The following is a 13,549-nucleotide window of genomic DNA, read 5'->3' on the forward strand; positions in this document are numbered from 1 at the left end:
CTCCAGCAGGAGAGGCACTTCAAGCGGTTGTCCCACAAAATGAACTTATCCCAATAGTCAGACCCCCAGTGATCAGAAATGTATTCCCTATCCTGTTGATAGGCGATACTTGTTTTTTCCATGGGCAACCCTATTAAATCAGGGTGATGGTTACAGTAAATCATTTTCCCTTCAGCTCTACTCAATTCCTGACACCTGCTAAGTGGGTTAGTTTTCTCCCCCTCCCCCCCCCCCCCCCCCCCCCCGTTTCAAACTCACAGCCCCAATCTAACTACTGATGAGTCTTGGCCTCTCAGTTGTCTGAAACCCACACTTGGTCACAGTCTCCGTTGAACTCTTTCTCACTTTCACCAGTCATTCCAAAAGGAAGATGCTTGCAGCAAAGGTGTATGCACCCAGTGCATCCGGCAACCAGCTAACTCTTCCAGCTAACGGCAGCACTCCTGTTTCATCAGCCGCACACTCTCTTGACAACACAACACTCGCAACAACCAACACACATCTTGGCAGGAGGCTACTTCTCTATATAGACTAGCCACAGACTCGTCCGAGTAGAGTAGTGTGTTCTTGATCTCACATGGTCTGTGCCAGCCATTATCTGAGTTCCCATCAATCATGGTGTCTGGGACCGTTACTCCTCAGTGTCATATTGGCTAATGGACTAACTAAAGCTCCTGATAGCCACTCTACTTAACTGGGTTTTCCAGTACTTTACTTATGTCCTGTCCTCAGGATGTCATCAATAGTTGATCCACCATTTGGGACCCCTGGTGATCAACTGTTATCAGGTCCGCGGACAGAGCCAAAAGCTGACACCACATTGAATTTATTGAGAGCTTTGCCTGCAATTATCAGCTCGGGCTTTGGCAATGCGGATCGCCTTGTCAGCTTTTGGCTCTGTTTGTACTGACAATGGACTTGATAATAGCTGATCACGAAGGGTTCCGAGTGGCAGACGCCTGTTATGTTAATCAACTTTTGATGACTTATCCTGAGAGTAGGTCGTCAATAGTTAAGTTCTGGAAAAACTGTTTTAAAATTTCCACAATCGGGTCCACACATCATAATGTAAACAAATGGGAGGAATACACTGTGCGATTTAAACACAGACATTTTTCTTCCTAGTTCGACTGCAAACAAAGGCATACAGAAAAGAAAGTATATTAAACATGGCAACACAGCTTGATCATACTCTTCTAAACGGCGGGGCTTCTTCTACTCCTTGCATTTTCAAATAACAACCCTGTTGAAGCTACACTGAATTCTATTAGAGACGCCTGCTCTTTAACGATTGCATATTCTCTGCATGCAAATTAGACCCATGACCCCAGAATGCAGCATAATGTCAAGTGAACAAGTTTCCCATGGATCCCTTTCAGTGTGAAACCAGAGTAGAATGGGAAAATCGAGGCAACTTCCAACAAGACCGTCGGTGCTAGATTGTCTGGGGACCAGTATTTCAAAAATGCTAACCCTGTGGGGTTTTCTTGTGCAGTGGTGTGGAGAGTATACCAAGAATGGTGTGACCAGGGTAAAACATCCAGTGAAAAGCGATCCTGTGGACGTAAACAACACGTTTACGAAAGGGGTCAGAGGAGAATGTCAAAACCTAGACAAACTGGAGCAAGTTTGGAGAAGAGTTACCAAGATGGTGAGCGGTCTGCAAATCATGTCCTATGAGGAACGGTTAAAGGATCTGGGAATGTTTAGCTTGCAAAAAAGAAGGTTGACAAGAGACTTAATAGCTGTCTACAAATATCTGAAGGGCTGTCACAGTGCAGAGGGATCAGCCCTATTCTCATTTGCACAAGGAAAGACTAGAAGCAATGGGATGAAAATGAAAGGGAGGAGACACAAATTAGATATTAGAGAGAACTTTCTGACAGTGAGGGTGATCAATAAGTGGTACAGGTTACCACCAGAGGTGCTGAGTTCTCCTTCAATGGAAGTGTTCAAACAAAGGCTGGATAAATATCTGTCTGTGATGACTTAGTGGATCCTGCATTGAGCAGGGGGTTGGACCGATGACCCTGGAGGTCCCTCCCAACTCTACCATTCTATGATTGTAATGGGTCTGACGAATAGGCGCTGCACAGGCAAGCACATTGCAGATGAATACAAATTAGTTCTCCAACTAACTTGTCCAAATGCACGCCTCGTAGTTCCTTAGCATGGGTCACTTAAAACAGCAGATGAGCAGTTCAAGCATTATTGCTTTCTAAGAAAAACTGAAAGATGAGACTGCAGTGGACAAAAGAGCGCACAAATTTGATCACTGAGCAGTGGAAAAACATCAATTGGTCATATGATGCCAGATTTCGTTGCATAGTGTTGATGGGAGAGTCAGAGTTGGCATCATGAATTAAAGAGGTAATTTCCAAAGTGACTTAAATCCCACAAATGCCATTATCCATGAACAGGATTTTCTGTGGTGACGTTTGACACTTTGGAATGATATATGATCTTTGCAGTGAATGCTTTATAAGTATTTGAGTAATTTAGGCTGTACATGCTGCTAATAATACAGTAGACATCATGAAAAGTATATAAGCCCTGCCTCAATTTCTTTGGAAAATGGATATAAGTCACTGAAAATCACCTTCTCAACTGAAGATCCCTTCCCATCACCTGTTCAGATCATGTTAGTAGTTCAGTCTAATTGGCGGCAACTATGAGAAGCTCTCCTATCCGTCTGGGCCAATATCCTTGGAAAACAATTTCAACACCTAGTGGAATCTAAGCCAGAACAAATTGCTGCAGTTCTGAAGGCCAAAGGAGGTTCAATGTGCTACTAGATGGGGGCCTTCAATAAAGTGGCCATTCAGTGTATTTACACAGACGACATTGACATTTTATCATATCATGTTATTACTATTAGAGATGAGCGAGCGTACTTGGTAAGGACAGATTCTCGAGCGTGTATCGTCCGAGTACCTACCTGCTCGCCCGCAAAGATTCGGGTGCTGTCATGGGTGAGCGCTGTGTTGCGGGAGTGAGCAGGGGGAGAGAGAGATCTCCCTCCCGTTCTCCGCCGCCGGCACCCGAATCTTTGCGGGCGAGCAAGCAGGTACTCGGTGAGCACGATACTCGCTCGAGTATCTGTCCTTACCGAGTACGCTCGCTCATCTCTAATTACTATTGTGTCCTTTTTTTAAAGAATAAATTACTTTAATTTCTTCTATTAATGAAATAGAAATTTTGAAAACATTCGGTCAGTTCCACCTTAAAATAAGGTTGAGATGAAATAAAAAATTCTTTCTTTGCTGGAAAATTATAAAGTTAGGCCAGTGTGTATTTTCCATCCTGCCAGGCTAATGATAAGTGTGGCAAGAGAATTAAGAAGCTTTTCATTGGCCTTTTGACTCCGCTCACTGCAAAAGATACACGGTACGGGAAATCATCACCCTGCAAGGATCACACTTGCTTAAATTATCCAATCATAAGTTTGCAGCCAATCAGGGTGATAAACAACATCTAAAAGGAAAAATGACATGAAATCAATGTTGAGAAACATAAAATAGAATTGTGAAACTTCTGAAACATTACGTATTTCACATTGGCCACTAGGGAATGCGTAATACAAAATAGGCTGATATTTCCTGTTGAAAGAGTAATCTGTAATAGTGTTTTACACATTATTTTATTTCAGGGTTATTATGGTTCCTAACTGGGACTAGTAAAAGCAGAAGTCATCAGTTCAGTGGTTGAGGCTCTAGCAAATGTACGTGTTCATGTGTAAGCTTGAGATAAGATAGCTGCCAGCTTTAGCAAATCTATTCACATGTAAGCTTGAGATAATGGAACTGCCACGCCAATTGTAATTTTTAGAATAATTTGATGATTATTGCGGAGTTGGGAGAACCTAACCCCTCTGTCATACGATGATTGGATGACAGCCGGACAGTGTCTGCTTATGATCAGCTTATGCTACAGTGTGTTTTTGCTTTATATATTTTTTACCCAATTAAGAGCTTCAGAGGAGAAACCGAATCTTGAAACGCCACTTGTCTGTTTCACGCTGTATTCTTCTCCGATGCATCGTATATACACTTTGGCGTACCTGATTGATAAGGCTACAATACACTTTGAATATCCCCTAAATTAATTGATTACTTCAACACTATAACCTTCTTGCTTGCAGACTGAATTGGATTAGAAGAGTCATCTTACTTTTACTGGAGGGTGCAGATGTAACAACCAAATGGTGGGTCTTTAGTACAGCTGGAGACTAGATAGGCAGGATTTCGCCAGTGGCAGAAGCAGATAGGGCAATGCATAGATCCTCATAAGGCTCTAATCATGCCAATACTGTTTTTGTGCACTTTATCCTGAACAATAGCTATTGTTAGGTTGTGCTGCTGGGACCTGTAGTACTGGGGTTTCTAGCAGCACAGCTCCACAGGTGTGGCATGATTGAGCTGGCTGGGTATGGTGATCTCCTGCTAGCCAATCCCCTGGGTCTTTGCTCACATATACACTACCGTTCAAAAGTTTGGGGTCACATTGAAATGTCCTTATTTTTGAAGGAAAAGCACTGTACTTTTCAATGAAGATAACTTTAAACTAGTCCTAACTTTAAACAAATGCACTCTATACATTGCTAATGTGGTAAATGACTATTCTAGCTGCAAATGCCTGGTTTTTTGTGCAAAATCTACAAAGGTGAATAGAGGCCCATTTCCAGCAACTATCACTCCAGTGTTCTAATGGTACAATGTGTTTGCTCATTGGCTCAGAAGGCTAATTGATGATTAGAAAACCCTTGTGCAATCATGTTCACACATCTGAAAACAGTCTAGCTCGTTACAGAAGCTACAAAACTGACCTTCCGGTGAGCAGATTGAGTTTCTGGAGCATCACATTTGTGGGCTCAATTAAACGCTCAAAATGGCCAGAAAAAGAGAACTGTCATCTGAAACTCGACAGTCTATTCTTGTTCTTAGAAATGAAGGCTATTCCATGCGAGAAATTGCTAAGAAATTGAAGATTTCCTACAACGGTGTGTACTACTCCCTTCAGAGGACAGCACAAACAGGCTCTAACCAGAGTAGAAAAAGAAGTGGGAGGCTGCGTTGCACAACTAAGCAAGAAGATAAGCACATTAGAGTCTCTAGTTTGAGAAACAGACGCCTCACAGGTACCCAACTGGCATCTTCATTAAATAGTACCCGCAAAACACCAGTGTCAACATCTACAGTGAAGAGGCGGCTGCGGGATTTTGGGCTTCAGGGCAGAGTGGCAAAGAAAAAGCCATATCTGAGACTGGCCAATAAAAGAAAAAGATTAAGATGGGCAAAAGAACACAGACATTGGACAGAGGAAGACTGGAAAAAAGTGTTGTGGACGGATGAATCCAAGTTTGAGGTGTTTGGATCACAAAGAAGAACGTTTGTGAGACGCAGAACAAATGAAAAGATGCTGGAAGAATGCCTGACGCCATCTGTTAAGCATGGTGGAGGTAATGTGATGGTCTGGGGTTGCTTTGGTGCTGGGAAGGTGGGAGATTTGTACAGGGTAAAAGGGATTCTGAATAAGGAAGGCTATCACTCCATTTTGCAACGCCATGCCATACCCAGTGGACAGCGCTTGATTGGAACCAATTTCATCCTACAACAGGACAATGACCCTAAACACACCTCCAAATTGTGCAAGAACTATTTACAGCAGCAGCAGGCAGCTGGTATTCTATCGGTAATGGAGTGGCCAGCGCAGTCACCAGGTCTGAACCCCATTGAGCTGTTGTGGGAGCAGCTTGACCGTATGGTACGCCAGAAGTGCCCATCCAACCAATCCAACTTGTGGGAGATGCTTCTAGAAGCGCGGGGTGCAATTTCACAAGCTTACCTCAACAAATTAACAGCTAGAATGTCAAAGGTGTGCAATGCTGTAATTGCTGCAAAAGGAGGATTCTTTGACGAAAGCAAAGTTTGATGTAAAAACAATGTTATTTCAAATACAAATCATTATTTCTAACCTTGTCAATGTCTTGACTCTATTTTCTATTCATTTCACAACGCATGGTGGTGAATAAGTGTGACTTTTCATGGAAAACACAAAATTGTTTGGGTGACCCCAAACTTTTGAACGGTAGTGTATACTCAGCTTCTGTAAGTGTCTGTTTGGTGAGCATTCATTTATCCTTGTCCGATGCAGCTTGCTGTGTCTTGTTGGTTCATGTCTGTTCTTACGTTTATTTTCTGTCAGTTTTGTGTCAGTTTGTCTTTGCTTTGCTCTGCTGTGTTGTCTGCCATTTCTGGACTAGGGGGCCCCTTAGGGTCCTCTAGTAGATGGGTCTTGCTAGTGTAGGGACCACAAGACACGAGGAGCCTTGTCGTGGCTTTGCAGCTTAAGTTCATTGGCCAATGTACGAACCAATTTCTCGTACTTGTATAGCTTATCATCTGCTTATGTGTACAAGTATGCAAGGTGAGTGTTCTGGTCATTTGTCAGTCCCTATGTTATGTCTGTCCGTCAGTCCAGTCCACAGTATGCAGCTCTCTTGTCCAGTTGATGTTTCAGTCAGCATGTTGAGTCTGAATTACATCTTAGATTCCCTTATTTGTGTTATACCCAGCCTGTTTTGGGCACGATCGTGTGGGCCCTGTGCTTAGTTGCCCACAGGAACGTAACAGCTATGTTTTTTTTCCCTTTTTTTTAATCTTACATTAATATTAATGTAAATTTGGTATTGTGGAAGAAAAAATAGTGGTATTGTGAACAGTCATACCCAATGTAAAGCACATCAGCATCAGACTCACTTAAATGGGTAGCAATGTTAGAGAACTCGGCAATATACAGGACACTTTAGTGTGCCAACTGGTTCGGTGCTGACTAAGTGGTGGACTTTTTAAGGCCCTCCGGTTCGCAACCCTTAACTACCACAAAAAAGAATGCACTTACAGGCTCAGATTTCAAGGTTAGTAATAACAAATTAGTAGCAGATGCACTGGTGCGAATGTCAGGTAGGAACATTGCCATAAGTTCAGTTCATAGCCACATGACAGTACCAAGAAGGCTATCAAATTTGAGCATAATTACTGAGCAAGATGTAGTAAGAGAGAGCCAGAAAGTGAAGCTGAGCGTAGTGTCAGAGAGTCCAGAAAAGAAGATTACAGGTGTAAATCTAAGGGTGCGAGCAAGGAACAAAGGTTAGGAATAATTATGAGCAAACTTTTGAAAAGTTTGTTTCGGCTGGTTCGCCAAACTTTTGCAAAAAGATTGGTTCTGTCCAGATTAGTTCTTACCAAACGTGACATCTACAAAAACCCCTAAACTTGTGTATAACACTGTTTAACATCCCTAAAACTCTGTATAACACTCTAGGAGTCTCATACAGGGAGGAGTTTTATGGCTCAGTGTTATATACAAGTATTCAGGATTAGTGTTGAGCGAACTGAACCGGTAGATCCCCCGTTTTGGGTAAAACTTTGATAAAAGTTCAGAACAGGCTTCTACTGGTTCAGTTCGCTCAACACTAGTCCTGAACACTGGTGTATAACACTAAAAGTCATAAAAGCACTATATAACACTCAGTATTGTGCAGGGCTTTTATGGCTCATAGACCATGTTATACACCAGTTTTAGTAGGTTTTGTGAACTTCCGGTTTGCTTCAAACTCATTTGGACCGAACCAAACTTTTTGCAAAAGTTTATCAAACCGGCTAAACTGAACTTTTCAAAACTTTGCTGAACACCAGTCAGGACACAGCAAAGTTTGTAAGCAGGTTTGAGAAATGTAGTGTAATACAATTGGAATACCTGTGTTGACATAATCATATTATTGCAAAAACAGAAAGATAATGACGGGGAGCAGCAAAATGGCTCAGCATTGTGGCTTTGTAAGTAACATTCAGTAGTGATTAATCATTACAGTGAGATAAATATGGGTTTACTTGCTACCAGGAGAATACTTGCGGTCTAAATATACCAACTGTATAGTTTGGTGCCATAAAAATAATGGCCTAATGTAGTCCTTCATGGCTTGATTCCTTCGTTCCAGCGATGGAAAATCCTAGTGTTATAGCGTGTAAGTCCTTTCCAGAATTCTCTCCAACACCCCCACCCATATGCATGAACAGTGGGCTCGGGCAAGCATGTATATGTTCTCCAAAGGGCGAGAGGCATAAGCTTCTGCCTTATGATGGTTTATCTCCTGTGAGAACAAAGGACTGAGCATTTTGAAAACCAACCTGTTCAATCCCTCTTTCACCAACAGAGGAAAGCCAGGGCACTCCAATACACATTAGATGGTCAGCCTGTCCCACCAGGGGTTCAGATGATGTTTTGATTTAAATGGGCATGGCATCCTTAACCGTTTTGAGAAGATCCTTCCTGTTGATCCTGTTCGCAAAGAAGATTCTATCAAAAGTTAGGACAGGTGCTGGGAGGGCATGTGCCCCTGCTGCTGGGTCCTAAGGGGGTTCCAATTAGCCACTCTTACTTGGCCAGTGTATTTAAATGCAAAGCAGTGGCAGTGAAGGGAAGCCTAATTATTGTTTTGCCCTAAGCCCATCGAACCTCTAGGATGAGTTGGCACACTGACTCTGAGCCAGGACTCATCACCCAACTACAGTGGCCGACTTCACTAATACGGCAATCATGTTCCAAAAGCTAGTGTATAATCCTTCTGGAAGAAGCTGCTAAAGCAGTAAAGGAGCGGGGGACCAATTCCATGTATTTTCGGTCATGTTCTGTATTATATACACAGCATTTCGATTCCTTTCAGTTTTTCTCTCCCCACCCTCAATTATGTTTCTATTCACATTACTGAATTCTCACAGTTTGACTGCATCTAATACCTAATTTCTTACCTTTGACTGAGAAAGTGTGTCTGTTTTGTTCTCTGATACATGCTGTAAACAATAAAACACATGCTGTTCCTACAAGACGAATCCTCGCTGCTACAATGGCGATCGCCTCTGACACAGCAGGCTGTAAATTTCTCTTACAGTCTAACAAAGTGGAAAATACAGTGGGGCGATAACTCAGCTCTCAGGGTTTGTCAGTCAATGTCTGCTAAAATATGTCTATATTCATACTCAGATGTAGTCTTCATGACAGTATACCACATTTCCTGCAATTTATATGGCTACTTTTAAAGATAAGATTTTTTTTTAAGCTCCTCGATTACCTAATACACATCTACTACCCAAATCGTAAAAATCGCAGAATGCGGCCATACAATCACTAGTATACTGATACAAGAGGGCAGGTGTGTACACCACTTATCCCTCAACTACCCAAATTATCCTCTTTTTGTTGCAGGGACATTTTTGCCGGTAGAGGAAAACAACAAAGAAGAATGGAAATTTTTTTAATGGATCCTCTTCCACTACTGTCAGCAGATTAATAGCGCTATTTACTATAATTTACAGTTTTTTATGAATTGACAGACGGGAGAGGCTGTTTTCTGATCGAGCTATACAATTTATTTCTATAATATTCTCACTGTGCTCTCAAAGAGTACGCCTGTAAGATGGTGGAGGAACTCTCCCTTGAAGAATACAAGTGGCCGATGCTACTTGACAGGCGCTCTGGATGGCGCAACCGTTGTGTCACAGGAACCTCCACCCACTCAATCATGTGAGCAGTTACACGACTAGCCAACACCAGCCTCGAAGACTTGGGCTGCATTAGGAAAAGTATAAAGACTAACCTTTTCCAACGTGTTGCGTTTCATGTGAGAAGTCAGGGGCGTTATTAAAGTGACAGACCATATTGAGCAGTTGTGGTGCAGCTGAGAAATAGGCCTAGTTATTTGGCAGATGCCACAGAAAGAAAATTGCACTGCATTTCCTTCAAAGCTTACCAGGCACAGATGTGTACTGTAGTAGTGCAGTACACAGAAGGGTCTGTAGAGGGCTGCAGACAGGACTTCTGGTGCGAGGGTTAACACAAAGGGGTGGAGCAGGAACTAGAAAAGGGCCAGTTCTTGCCAGAATCAAGTTAGAGAGAGGACAAGTGCAGCAGAGCTGAGGTGCTGCAGGCTGGTGGCCTAGCAAAGGCCAGAGTCCGACAGGGACCACAACCCTGGACTCACACCCAAGGTGGGGTGCCTATGAACTGTGTTATCGTTGTATGCTGTGTGCTGTTAAAATAAAGTCTGGCAGGAGCCAGAGATAAAGAAATCCACGTCTCTGGAGTTTCTACATGTGTGGTGCACCATTTCCATATAAGAGAGGTCAGCGATCCCGCAGGCAAGTGCACCCCGTTTGCTACAGTACTTTTAGTGGCATTATAATTAACAGCAGCTCAGTCCCATTTAAGTGAATGGGACTCAGCTACAGAGTGGCTCAGTGGTTAGCACTGTTGCCTTGCAGCGCTTGAGTCAAAGGTCAACATCTATGCTATCCCATGTTTGCATGGAGTTCCTCTTACACTCCAAAAACATTCTAATAGTTTCATTTGGAATTTAGGTCATGACTGCCTTTGGCGACAGGGATTGAAGTAACTGATGACAACCTTTGTTCAGTGCTACTGAATATGTATGCGCTATATAGATCAGGAAAATAAAATTAAAGGGAGTCTGTCAGCAGTTTTGCTAACGCCGATGCAAAACTGCTGACAGCACTTGGTAGGGTCAGGGGAGAGGGCTGTCATTAATCTGTGTCTATAAGAATATTTGCAGTTGCACGGAGAGAAAAATAACTTTTAATCGCTGGTGTGCTGCTCTAGGAAGTGCAATGAGGATGGGACTTCTCTCTGATTGACAACTGTAGCAGTCTCCTAGTTGGATGCTACAACTGTCAATCAGAACTGTGAAGCAACTCAATGGCTAGAGTGAAGGCATAACCAGTCTGGTTCTTGGTTGAAGCCTCCGGTGTTGTAGCCCATGCAGACCGAGAGCGTAGTCAGAGGAGAGCCAGGACTGGGAAACAGGTGATCACAGTTTGCAGTACAGGGGAGCAAACAGGTAACGTAGTCAGGAGGAATGCCAGGGGTCGGTAATAGCAGATCTCAATTCGTAATACAAGGGAGGAAGCAGGTAACATTGTCAGGAGATTGTCAGGTCAGTAACAGTAGGTCTCAGTTAGGTTGCATAGGAGCAGGCAGGTAATGGAACTTGACTATGGCTGTGAGGCACAATAATCACGCACTGGATCAGAAGCAGGGCCAGGCTTTTATAGTTTGCCTAATCCAGAGCAGGCCAGAGCCAAAACAAGAAACTGGATCAGGGATACAGGAACCAGGCTAGGGTTCAGCAAGGGCACTGTCCAGCAGGTTGGATGGCTCAGCAGGGAGAGCAGCAAACTGGAGTACAGGAGGTCCTGGGTTCAATCCCTGATAGAAGAACACTTCAGAGTTAAGTCTCGGTCTCATAATACTTCCCTGGTGTGTCGTCCGGGTGATTAAAAGTTATTTTTTTTGGTGCAGCTGTGATGGGTCAGGAAATATACAGAATAAGGAGACGTGGGAAGAAAAATAAAATTTATTTGCTCGAGGATAGATAGGATGTAACAGTTCACACCAGTGCAAGAAACGAATAGTACCACTAATTATAACTGCCTACCGACTACCACCGTCTGGTATGTCCTGTCTAACTACAAACTCAGCAATAATGTCATCCTAATACTGGGTACCATTGCATTCACAAGCCAACATCACACATCAAAAGGTTATCATAGAAAATAGAGTTATCACCATAATAACTTTTAAACTGCCAAGTTAGTCCACAACTTAGTTTGCCATGAATAATGCTGTCCATACAATGTGTTAGCCACAGTGCTTTGGAGGAGATACTCCTCTAAATTGTCTCAATCCAGAGTAAGCAGGCCTGTGTGAGCGTACAGTCCATAAAGTAATTATCCGTATTAGTGCATGCACACTAGCTAGCCAGAGAACGGTCTCTTACATGTCTGGTAGCTGTGTCCTGATGCAAGTCTCTTCCCCGCGAGCTTCGTAGTGGTGGCGGCTCAACCTAGTTACAAATCTCCTGGATAGTCACCGGGAGTTCTTGTCTGTAGTGGGCAAGCCTTTCCTGAAATTGCGCAAACCGGAAACTTGTTCAACCAGAGGTTCTTGGCACAGTGGTTCTCAGCTCCAGCAGTCATCAGCAGCAGCTCTTTTGCTCAGCAATCAGCACAGCAGGACTGTCTTCCCCGAACTCTCCAGCAGATACAACTACCACTGCTTTACTCCACCTCCTTGTATAGTTCCTCAGAGACTGCTTTCGAGAAGTGTCCTGTACATTCTTATCGCACATGCTCAGTAACGTTTATAGACTACATTGGCTCCTATTCACTTTTGTTGGCAATAGTCTCTGCCTGTAGTGTCAATACTACAGTCTGCTTCACTCTCCATTGACTTATCTGTAGCTGGCTTTATACTAACTACACAGCTGCTACACAGCTTCAAATAACAGTAGACACAGGTATGATGGCACCCCTCTTCTTTGCCCTTACCTAGAGCGGTCAGCAGTTTTTGCATCGGCAAAACTACTCACAGCCTTCCTTTAAAGATACAGTTATTAGTAGAAGTATGGACTTGTACCTGGTAAACAATGAAGGGGACAAGCACCGCAGTCCCTTCAATCGGCTACTTGGTGGGGGTACCGGTACCAATAGTCAGAGAGTAAACTAAAGTGTTTGTAAACTAGGTGCACGCACACAGAAAAAGATTATATGGATTTTCACCCTACGTACATCTAGCGATAGCCACTTATCTACAAATATTAACACATCACTCTAGTATCTATATCACATACAACAAAGGGGCCAATTCCATAGACTCTTCAATAGGTTTTCATGCAGCCCAGGCCTGTAGGCTCTTCCATCTTGTAATATCTCTGGCTTAGCACATGTTCGCACAGTTTGTTACAATACGCTGCATGAATGGTAAACATGCATTGTCCAAGCAAGATTATGCAAAATAGCCACCCTTAGGAATCAGCAATTTTAACAAAAAGCAGAAATCACTCGTCTGTCTCGCACAAGAAAAAAAAATCAATATCTCTATTTCAAGTGATCCAGCTGCAGATGTTGGCACGCCAAATGATGATTAACACGCACAAGCTGTTTGAAGTATTATTGTATGCAAATACTTCTTTAGGTAATTAGCCATTGATTCCATTTCATGTTACATAAAGTAGTAGGAATGATTTATGACTGAGCGTGGGAACACATCCCCGCTGTGAACAAATCTGCCTGCAAAATATTTGTGCTTACAATTAAATATTATTCTGCCGGGGGAAAACATCTTCATTTTCACAGATAATTATTTTGGCCATTCTCTTCTTACTAAACCATAATGAGGATTTTGTAGAGAAAATTAGAGTTCTTCGTTAATCACTGAATCCTTGAATAATGCGCATGGTATTTGAGTATTTCCACTGTCTTACAAGGAAAAGAAAGAATTTTTTAAAATTACTGCAAAATGTGAATTCTTGAAATGTCTTCTTTTGGGAAGATTTTAATGCAAATTGAAGATGGTACAATGCTTCTGCAGCTCCACCTATTAGAAGACAGCTTCCAATAAGTCAATGTCCGAAATTTTAACAGGTCTTGTAACATGACTAGGAATATAAGCCAAAGTCTTCTCCGGAAGGAAAAGA

Source organism: Eleutherodactylus coqui, chromosome 3, assembly GCF_035609145.1.
Source record: "Eleutherodactylus coqui strain aEleCoq1 chromosome 3, aEleCoq1.hap1, whole genome shotgun sequence".
NCBI classification, from domain to species: domain Eukaryota; kingdom Metazoa; phylum Chordata; class Amphibia; order Anura; family Eleutherodactylidae; genus Eleutherodactylus; species Eleutherodactylus coqui.